This window comes from Neopsephotus bourkii, unplaced genomic scaffold, assembly GCF_033783945.1.
Source record: "Neopsephotus bourkii isolate Nb327-2 ecotype Australia unplaced genomic scaffold, CSIRO-AGI_Nbou_v1 NB_1473, whole genome shotgun sequence".
Taxonomy (NCBI): domain Eukaryota; kingdom Metazoa; phylum Chordata; class Aves; order Psittaciformes; family Psittacidae; genus Neopsephotus; species Neopsephotus bourkii.
Genome location: NW_026901949.1, coordinates 570,469 through 582,080, shown reverse-complemented (window position 1 = coordinate 582,080; position 11,612 = coordinate 570,469).

The window sequence follows — 11,612 nt, the reverse complement described above, 5'->3', positions numbered from 1 at the left end:
TTCCAATATTATTTACCCAGCCAGTGTTCCAGTGGAGAGATGCTGATCATAACCACTGTGCTAAAGAAAAACGGAGGGAGCAAATCATTTGGCAAGTCTAGATTTTGCAAGTATCAGATGAGCATCAACTGCTCTGTATTTTCACTTTTTGCCTGAGTGCAGATTATTTTCTGGGTTCCAGTAGGTAGAAGAGAATTTCCTGTATTTTGGGGCGAACTATCAGGCCCCAAATCCTTCTCCTTCTATACACAACCTGAGCTAGTTTAGTAGAACTTCAGCAAATGTCACAGCCTTTCCTATTTGCTTTGCACTGCTAATACATTTGTGCATTGCAAAACCTTGCATCTTCTTCAAAATATCCTTTGGAGAGGGGAGTGGGAAATCCATATTCCTCTGCTTGGCAGAATCTCTTTGATGTCTCCTCTCCTCTCCTGTCATGCTTCTGTCTGTGTGAGGATAAATGGTCTGCAACTGGAAAAGTGAGATAAATAGCGTAAGGAGAAATCATTATAAACCTCTATGCTTGAGAGGTGCATTCTCGGAAACATGCCAGTCATAAAACCTGACCAGGCCTGAAAAATAAAAATCCCTCAAATAATAATATAAGATCCCCATGGACCATTTTCTTATGCCTCTTCCGCAAGCATGGAGCATTAAAAGACTGAAAACTCCTTCTCACTTCATTCCATGCAGCCTGAAAAACCATATGACATACTCACCATACATTTATAATAATAAATTATGGAATAAAAGAATTTTCCTTTTTGGGACTGTGCACAAAATGAACCTTGTCCCTGAAAAATTAAATACAAATAAAAGGAATAGAGGACAACCATGGTATAAGCCTAAGTATTCTTCCCATCCCTCTTCTGAATAATAAGCTGGAAGAGTGCTTAAAACAGATACTTTCTCCTGTGTTCTGTGGGGTGGTGAAGGTATATTTATGCATTTATATGTAACTGAAGTGCATGTCATATGATTTATATGGGGAATAAGCCTCTCACAGGCATGCCCAAAGGCTTCCTTTCTTTTCTGAGAAAATGAATATGAGAACAATGTAAGAAACCTTTGGCCACCCAAGACGTCACAGGCATTGTTCTGCTGCATTTCTGGCCTCATTGGAGCTGAAACATAGCATAATGAGTAACAGGACTCCTCCCCACGGTGCTCCTGTAGGCAAGTTACACAACTTGTTTGTGAATCATTCTTCCTCCCTCTTATTAACAGTGACTGGTATAATGATTTTCTGGCCGTAGTTATCTCCTCGAGGAAACCTTGCTGATGCAGTGTTATACTCATTATACTTTGCAGGCTGACTTCATCAGACTTCACCTTTTGCTTTGATGGGTGATTCTTATGCATGAGAGGGATGTGCTATTTTTTTCTTTTTTTTCCCAGAGATTATTCACGGGGTTATTATGGAAACCACATTTTATAAATGGGAATTGTCATGGTAGAAAAAAAAAAATAAAAATAGCACAACAAGGTTCTGCAGCATTCTCTTGCCAGCTGTATTTAAAATAACACCAAAATGATAAACTAGATGGATCTATCATGAACAGCCTGCACTGGCAATTGGCACCTGATGTACATACACTCTGTTGCCTGACTGAGGTTCCCGGTGTGCAGGACATGAGGTATGCAAGGCAGAAAACAAGACTTCCTCTGACCTGCACCCTCCTGAATGGCTCACAAGACAGCAGAGGTGGTGATACCACTCCTCCGCACCACCTCCCGCCTGCTTCCCCTGGCAATGCGCCCCAGGACCTATGAAGCTCTCTGCCAGCTCCCCAGTCTTTCACCTGGTGGTAATTTTCACCTGGCTGCTTGAGCATTTTTTAACCACCAGTGAAGTAAAAGAATTAAAATTGATGCAGTAGATTGACATATTTCTTCTAAGAGAGGAAATGTAAAACAGCCAGATTTACATTTCATAGAATCATAGAATCATAGAATAGTTAGGGTTGGAAAGGACCTCAAGATCATCAAGTTCCAACCCCCCTGCCATAGGCAGGGGTATCTCACACTAAACCATATCACCCAAGGCCTTGTCCAACCTGGCCTTGAACACTGCCACGGATGAAGCATTCACAACCTCCCTGGGCAATGTACATTTACATTTACAATGTACATTTACATTATGTCTTTATCTATCTATCTTACAGGTAGGGTTTAATTATTCTCTAATTATGTTTGTCCAAGTTTGCCCCAATTTATTCCTTCAGGTGAACACAATTCAGATCACACATTTATGGATTTGCTACTCATGACACGACCAGCCTGGCATTTTTATTATCCTTCAACATTATCTCTCCTGCTGAATAAAGGTTGCTGTCATTAATAGTATTTTTACTGCCAGTTAACTTCAGTTCAGGATTAAGACTGCATTTTTCTCCAGTTGATGTAAACACCTAAGAAGTCTCTGTACTAGGGAGATTATCTGTTAAAGTGACCTTTTGGGGTCCTCATACATTCTTTTGGAAATGGTTTCAGTTGAGCATTGATTTATTACTTTCTGCCCACATTTAAATATCTGAAGCTGTATTATTTTTTTGCCCTTATCCTCCGGCTGCACTGCTGACTGTGAATTTCTTGATATGACAATAAATCGCCCAACTAAGTACTGAGCTGTAATTTCTTTAGTAATTGTTATTCAGCATTAAGACACTTCACCTACAGTGAGCAATGCTCCTATCCTGGCCAATTTGATTTCACATTTTAGGTAAGGCTCCATGAGATACAGTATATCACAGACAAATACTCAGCATTTCTGCTACATTTTGCCTGTATTCTTTTCTCTCTTTCCTTAAAAACATTAAGTGATATCGTAATGGGCACCACTTTATATATTTAAGCACAGAAGCATCACACCTCATTGCATATTTTTGCTCTCTTAGCCCTTGCCAGCTTCACAGGCCACAGCAGGTGGCTAACAATTTATTTCCATTGTGCTGGAAGCTCCGTTTTCTCTCCCTTCTCAGTTACCCATCTCTGCTAATCATACACTATTGGATGTCCTCAAGTTTCCTTTGAGACACCCAGACACTTTTACAAATCAATGACTCACAAGTAAAGTAAGTCTGCTTTTTAACTTTTTGCCAGGTAGAGTGTACTGTTGTTTGTGTATGGACTGCCAGAAATTCCTCTTAAATTGTTACTGAAGACAGTCGTATATTGATTTGTTCATTGATTCTTGCTCTGTCATCAAATTTCTTTTGAAGAGAACAGAGAAATTATTATTCTGTCTTACTCAACAAAGAATATAAAATTACCTTTTTGGCACAGATGCAATTAGTTGGCATTTGATGTGTTTCCCCTTAAATGTTTTGATACAGAATAGGAGAGTTACTCATGTTTATCCCTTATTATGAATCAAATCTGAACATGAAATATTTCAAAAGGTCACACCAAGAGATTTTTTTCTCCTACTCTAAAAAAAATCTACTTATCCACCTATCTGTGTTCATACTGGCTTTGCAAATACTGTAGACTGAAGTTAAAAGAACGCCTATTTCTGTTAGCTGTGAAAAATCTTATACAGTTCTGGGATACAGAGACTACCACCAAAATCTGTCACCAAATACTCCCTGATTGACCTGTTTTTTGTTCAGAGAGGGACTTATGGGTGATGTGATGGTTAGAGGCTGTCTTGGGCATAGTGATCATGAAATGGTAGAGGTTTTGATTGTTGGAGAAGTAAGGAGGGGGTTAGCAGTACTGCTACCTTGGACTTCCAGAGAGCACTCTTTGGCCTGTTTAGGAGACTGGTTGACAGAGTCCCTTGGGAGGCAGTCCTGAGGGCAAAGGCGTCCAGGAAGGCTGAACATTCTCCAAGAAGGAAATTTTAAAGGCACAGGAATAGGCCATCCCCATGTGCTGAAAGATGAGCCAGTGCAGAAGAGCCCAAAGAGTGGTGGTGAATTAGAGTTAAATCCAGTTGGCAGCTAGTCACAAGCAGTGCTCCTCAGGGCTCAGTGTTGGGCCCAGTTCTCTTTAATGTCTTTATTAATGATCTGGATGAGACCCACCTTGCTGTCTCTAAACCATGTTTCTCATCTTCTTTGGTTCTGTAGGGGATTTATTTATTTGGGTATAGCAGTGAACAAACATGCAGCTCAGGTCGCAGAGCAGTACAGTCCCACCTGCTATGGGGCTAAAATAAAAAATCAAAGTAATACACTCTGGTAGACTACAGCTTTCTCCAGATGGAGGCTGCTTGGGTATGTCTTCATTAAGGAAGTAAACCAGCTTATTCACAAACCAAACAAAAGGTACACAGTTAGGACATGCCTGCAGCACACGGTGCCTTAGGACCAGGATTCAGCTTGCTGACTATTACATTGACATTTAACATCTGTACATGGGATTTGATATATGTTTCTAAATGTTAACTGTGTTTTTAATTCTCATGAGACCTGATGGAGATCAAGTCAACACAGTTAGAGCAGCCTAAAGAATGATTCAGTTCATCCTAAAATAGCACCAAAAGAATGAGGAATGCACTGACTTACAGCTGTTTAGTATCGTAAAAGGTGTCCCAAAATAAGGGTGGCTGGGCCTTAGCCACTGATGCATCAGCATGATGTGGTGTGTAATGTCTGCTATCCCCACACAGGTATTGTGGCTAACCCCAAGCATCTCAGCTGGTACCATGTTCCTATGCTTTGGTACAGATTCCTGCTGCAGTGGCTTGTCAGCTGAGCCGCCCCTGAGATGCTGTCAACTGTCTTAACCAGATCTCCGCTGAGCACAGTGAGAGCCTCGATCTAGCTGACATGTAGGCAGCTACCTACAGACACTTGATTTTACTTTGTCTTGAGCTGTGACCTAGAGTCCTGCCCTTGGTATCCATAGGACACTTTTCAAAGCATAGCAGCACTCTCTCCTTCAGTGTCCATTCCATGGATGAACACTCAGATCTGACAAGTGTGCTGAGGTCATTTATCAACATTTATGCATCCTTAGGGTTGTACCAAGAACATGACTTTGCTAAAACTAACCTTCCTTATGAGAACATTGTGAAACAGTGGTTGGTGTAAATAAGAAAGACAGAAGTAGGCTGTGGATTTAAGCTCATCTTAGAAAGGATGAAGTAATTCTATCTGACACATCCAGCTGCGCAAACAGCAGTGTGGAGTGAGCTGTGTTAACTTTACTAATACATGAGGATTAGAACAGGTACATATAAATGATTCCTCTGTTTATAAAGTACTTGATTACTACAGAGGAAAGAAAGGAAATCCAGGGGGAACACAAGCTATTTCACCAACTTTCATGAAATAGGGTTGAGAACTCTATATTTCAGAACTAAATTCTTATGCATGCCAATGGGTTTTCCATTGGCATGCATAAGAATTTACACAATATGAAAACTTCATGATACATCAGCAGCTAGGAAAGAAAATTATGACCATGCAGAACTACTTCTTCACTCCCGTAGCACAGAACTTCTAGTAGTCTGGTGCTGTTGGCCCACTTGAGTGATGGATGACTCCAGGTGGTTCCTCAGTAAAAGCAAAGGGAGACAAATCAATTATCTCTCCTTTTTAAACTGAGAGTATGCCAAAAATTGCAGGCAGACACTGGAGGAGAGAATGTCCCATGCTCACCATGCTCACCATGGAGAACTGGAATCCTATTTTCCTGGAGTTTTGTCCACCCACTGACTATAATGCAGGCCTGTGTTTTTTGTTTTGCTTGCCAGCTGCTATAGTGAATTTGCTGTAGTGAATTATGTCACAGAGACAGAGTAAGAAAATCTAAATCAGTAGACATATACAATGCCAGATGTTATCAGTGTTACAAAAATACCAGCATCTCTCAACAAAACTTTCTAATCAATGTTCTAATGATGGACGTAGAGCATGCTGCTTCCACTAGAATTTCCCTTTTTCTACAGAGTTAAACCACTGTTGATATCTCATTAATTCACCCAACTGTGACTTTGCTGTTATCAACATGTATAGGTAACCTTTGTGTTCAAACAGTTCCTTTGTGAAAATGTTTTCTTGCACTTAGTGACAGGCTTTTTCTTGCTGCCTTTTTTCGATTACATCACTTCTCTTCAGGCAGAGATGTGGGAAGCCATTTCCCTTCAGAATATATGCCAGTGTTGGCCTGTTGAAACAGGAGGGGAGGTTGTAAATCTGGACAGGGAGCTGCTCTTCATCCTTAGTTGTTGAATGCTTTGTGGCCATTGCAAGCAATGCTTCCTCTAACCTCTGTGACCTTGCTGGTCTCAAATGCAAACCTTTCAGCTGGGGTGAAACCAACATTGTGATAACACACTTCCAAATCTGCCGTTACTGAGTTGTTTTGTTAGACGAATGTCAAATAGTAGTATTAATTTGTGACTTTTCAAGTGTGTCCTCATGACCTTTTTTGACTACATCACCTCTACAAAGATAGAAGAAAAGTAAAATGAAAAGCTTATCTGAATACAATATCCAATTGTAAGGATTTATTCCAAAATTTCTAACACTAAAGCATCTTGAGCCCTAATTAAAAATAATAAGATGCATTCCTTACCATTGCCAAACACACAATTCCACTGTCTCCCAAAAACATGGTTACCGAAAGCACAAAAGGTGAGTCATCTTTTCAGTACCTAGAAGTGTTACAGATGTGACTTCTGTTCAGCAAGAGTGAGCAGAAAATGGATAATTTAAATTTTTAGTATGAGTTACAACTCTCAGAGTTTATTCTGAAAGAACCTTAAATACTGGACCCCAAAGTTTTGACAGTTTGAAAGTTCCTCTGTACCCTTGGTAGTAAAAGTTTGGTAATGGGCAACAGCTCTCATTGAATTGTTCAGATTTTCCTGGAATATGTGAAAACTAGGTGATTTCTCTCTTTTCTGTTGCTTTCATAAGAGATACAGAATATAAAATGAATGGCTCATACAGAAGAGGCAAATTATTTTTGTCAAAGTGTTTTTTCCTTTGGAAAAAAGATTTAAATCAAAAGGTCTTCTCTTTCCCAATGAAGTTTTCATTTTTCATCAAAATAAAAGTATATAATTGACTTCAATTTCCAATTTGCAGCACCCATGAGTCTTGGTACAAAGTTTCTGTCTCATGCTTAAAGTTTCACAATTCCTTGTTGGAAGTTATCTGCATTTTGATGAGAAGGGCAATGCCATCCACCATGTCAGGGTCAGAGTGATCATGATGGGATAACTTCGCAGATGCATTATAGGACTTTCCAGGAAAGAACAGAGAATTCAATGAATTTATTTCTGCTGTAGTCTGATAAGAGAGAACTATTATACTCCATATAGTGTATATAGGATACTCCATATAGAGTATTTCTATTCTGTATTTTGTAGTAGTCTTCGGTTACAAAACTAAAAGCTATCCCATGGAAAGAGATTAACTTCTTCACTGTGCTGAAGTCTCAGCAGGATTAGTGAGGGTACACGGTAGTGACTCTGCTTCTGGTCTTGCAACTACTGCAATCCTGTTGCCAGTGGCTCTGCTTTATGCAATGGTACAAAGCATCCAAACTTTGATGGCCTGGCAACTAGAGAAATCTTCTGGGATAAGGAAATGTGGACTCCATGGGGCTGAGAATGCTTTGTGGCCATTGTATATCCAGTTTAGGTAACATTTGATGTGTGTTCTAACCAATTAGAAGGTAAAAGACAGTTTTTAAGTACGAGTTTTTTTCTTCTTCAGGCCTAAATGAAGAAGTCTATTGGAACCGTTTCATTTGGTGTGAATGGAGCTGACAGAGCCATCACATCTTTTGTATTTCCTATATGAAGTAAAATTCTAAATTAATGGGACTGCATCAATGCCTGGAGGCTCCTTGATTATTACAGAGTCAATGGAAACAGGGAATCGCCTAACCTAATCTATCAAGGTCTTCACCTGCTTGTTCTCAGAGAAATTTATCATTCCTGACACCTCTGTGGGTACTGCAAGTAATCAAACTATGCAGAATGATTCATCAAAATATCTAAATTTCACTAAGTTACAGATTTGAATGAGTTAACTAAAAAACTCCACGCAAGAGTTGTGGATCTGTAAGTCCTATACTTGTTCTATATGCATTTCTCTTCTCTGCAGGCCACTAGCGCTTAACACATCAAATCCAAATTAAACCAGTGGGGAGCTGTGGGTATGGACATGATGATGAAGATGAGAAGCTCAGGAATTATGTGGCCATGTTTTGCAGCACAGCTGTTTCATAACTGCTTTTCAGTTCATTGAATGTCTTCTAGTTTGTATACATCTCAGGTACCTTGGGATTGACTATTGCAGCTACTGTTAACAAAGCCAGATCTGAGCATAATTTGGATTTAGGGAGCTGGAAGTATTCTTATTTCCTCCCTTCTTTTGTCCTTTGAGAATTACTTTTTTCCAGCTGAGACTGTTTCACCATCAGTGTTACTACAATGATTCTCCAAGTTTTTGTTGTAATGCTTAGATAACTTCACAGTTAAGTTCTTATTCTCTTATTTATTTTTTTGAGGGGGTTATTTTTTGTTTGCTTGTTTTCATTTGCTTGGGTTTTTTTCCCCAAAAGATTTTCTTGGAGGTTTGCAATAATTGCTACTATGGGTTCGCTAGTACTATAGGATGTGTGTCTCATCAGATGGCTAAGGATATCAGCTGTAATATTTTGGTACCAGGATAATGCCTGTGGTGTTTCAAAACTTGTGCTGATGATTGTCTCAATTAATTTATATAATCCAATGTATTGCCAAGGACATAGTACCTATTTAATATTACAAGATTATTTCATAAAATGTACTGAATTCTCACTGACATATAGAATCATAGAATCATATAATAGTTAGGGTTGGAAAGGACCTTAAGATCATCTAGTTCCAACCCCCGCTGCCATGGGCAGGGACACCTCACACTAAACCATCTCACTCAAGGCTTCGTCCAGCCTGGTCTTGAACACTGCCAGGGATGGAGCATTCACAGCCTCCCTGGACAACCTATTCCAGTGCCTCACCACCCTAACAGGAAAGAATTTCCTCCTTATATCCAATCTAAACTTCCCCTGTTTAAGTTTGAACCCGTTATCCCTTGTCCTATCACTACAGTCCCTAGTGAAGAGTCCCTCCCCAGCATCCCTATAGGCCCCCTTCTGATACTGGAAGGCTGCTGGGAGGTCTCCATGCAGACTTCTCCAGGCTGAACAGCCCCAGCTTTCTCAGCCTATCTTCATATGAGAGGTGCTCCAGTCCCCTCATCATCCTCGTGGCCCTTCTCTGGACTTGTTTCAACAGTTCCATGTCATTTTTATGTTGAGGACACCAGAACTGCAAACAGTACTCCAGGTGAGGTCTCACAAGAGCAGAGCAGAGGGGCAGGATCACCTCCTTCGACCTGTGGTCACGCTCCTTTTGATGCAGCCCAGGATACGGTTGGCTTTCTGGGCTGCGAGCGCACACTGTAGCCAGCTCGTGTTCATTTTCTCATTGACCAACACCCCCAAGTCCTTCTCTGCAGGGCTGCTCTGAATCTCTCCTCTGCCCAACCTGTAGCTGTGCCTGGGATTGCTCTGACCCAGGTGTACGACCTTGCACCTGGCATGGTTAAACTTCATAAGGTTGGCATCAGCACCTCACAAGCGTGTCAAGGTCCCTCTGGATGGCATTCCTTCTCTCCAGCGGATCAACTGAACCACACAGCTTGGTGTCATCAGCAAACTTGCTGAGGGCGTGCTCAATCCCACTGTCCATGTCAGCAACAAAGATGTTGAACAAGATCGGTCCCAACACCAATCCCTGGGAGACACCACTCATTACAGGTCTCCAGCTGGACATTCAGCCATTGACAACTCTTTGTGTGTGGCCATCCAGCCAGTTCTTTATCCGACTAGTAGTACATCGATCAAATTGATGTCTCTCCAATTTAGAGACAAGGATGTCATGTGGGACAGTGTCGAACACTTTGCACAGGTCCAGGTAGATGACATCAACTGCTCTACCACAGTCCATCAGTTCTGTAGCCCCATCATAAAACGCCACCAAATTGGTAAGGCAGGGTTTCCCCTTGGTGAAGCCATGCTGGCTGTCACCAAGCACCTTGTTGTTTTTCATGTGCCTTAGCATGCCTTCCAGGAGAATCTGCTCCAAGATTTTGTCAGGCACAGAGGTGAGACTGACTGGTCTGTAATTCCCCAGGTCATCCATTTTCCCCTTCTTGAAAATGGGGGTTATATTTCCCTTTTTCCAGTTGTCAAACGTATCACATCAGTCATATCTGTGTTGGAAGGATAATTTCTGGCTTTGCATGAAAATGGCAAAGATCAGTATAAATAAGTATCAGATTTTACTATATAATAATTTCCAACAAGCGTATGGTCTGTATCTTTCCATGTATGTATGTCAGTGGATATGCAGTTATCTAATGGATAACTTAATGTTTGAGCTAAATGACTGATGATATTATGTACAACAAAAATCATGCCAAATTTTTGTTTGTTGTTTTTGGATGAAAGTGCCATCAAAAGCTTTTACAAGGCAGTGTTGTATGGTGTTCATTTCCCTCAGTATGATGAGCTCATCATGCAGTGGGACAGACTACATATACCCTTGCTTCCAGTTGCAGATTGAAATAATCTTTGTTGGCATTTGCTGCTTCTTCAGTAGTGTGCTGCATGCCTCTGCAGAAAACTGAATCAGCTTGCATATAAAACATTAGCAGAAACAGAATTTCACATTAAAAGTGGTTTCACATGAAGCACGGTCAAAGAATAAGTATTCCATTTATTTCTCAGGATTGCAGTAGTCCCATGTCTTCAATGAGTTATTGAGAATTATTAATGAATCTAGTTCTGATATTCTGACAGCTGTGATACTTTATCTTTTCCACTCTTTGTCTCAAAGTGCTCAACAGCAAACCTTGTTACCTGGCAGTTTATTTGAATTTCACAGCTATTCTTACATCAGCCTTGTTCTTATAGAGTCCTAGGTTTTTGAAGTAGCCAAATCTGTAGACTTGAGATTCCAAGCTCAGCTGCTTTCAGTTTAGCTGCCAAAAGCATGCACTTAAACTGTTGGATTATTCCTGTACTTGTGGCTATAGGTCTCCCACCCACTCACATGCATCTGGAAGTCTCCCTGGCTCACAATAAGAGAATTAAATATTTAAATGTTTCTCAAATGTAGGTGTTCAGAAGCTGAGTGCCTGTTAAACTTTCCCAGGAATGATGACGCCTTCCAAAGGAGAGGGAGCGATGGCTTTTTTGCCTTTATGGCTCTCAAGAATAATAATTTAGCTCTGGATACGTTCAGTCTGAAAGAAGTTAATGTGCAAATAGAATACTTGTATGACATTCAAAATCTGCTGGAAACCTTGTTAGAAATAAAAAATTGGAGCCCCCTTCTAAGCACAGTAGGGCAGTAAGACTGCTGGCTGTTAAATCATGGAAAAGAAGAAGAAACGAGAAACTCTTTGGAGGTTAAACCTGTTTAAGAAGGATTAAATTATATAAACAGATTCATTCAACTAGGCATATCTACCAGCTCTGCATGTGCTCATCCCATGTCTGTTAACTATTTCTAGTTAAAGAGATGCATGTAGTGTGCATAGGCAGTGATAATGATAGCTCTGCATTTTGTATACTATATTCTCTGCTGCCAGGAACTA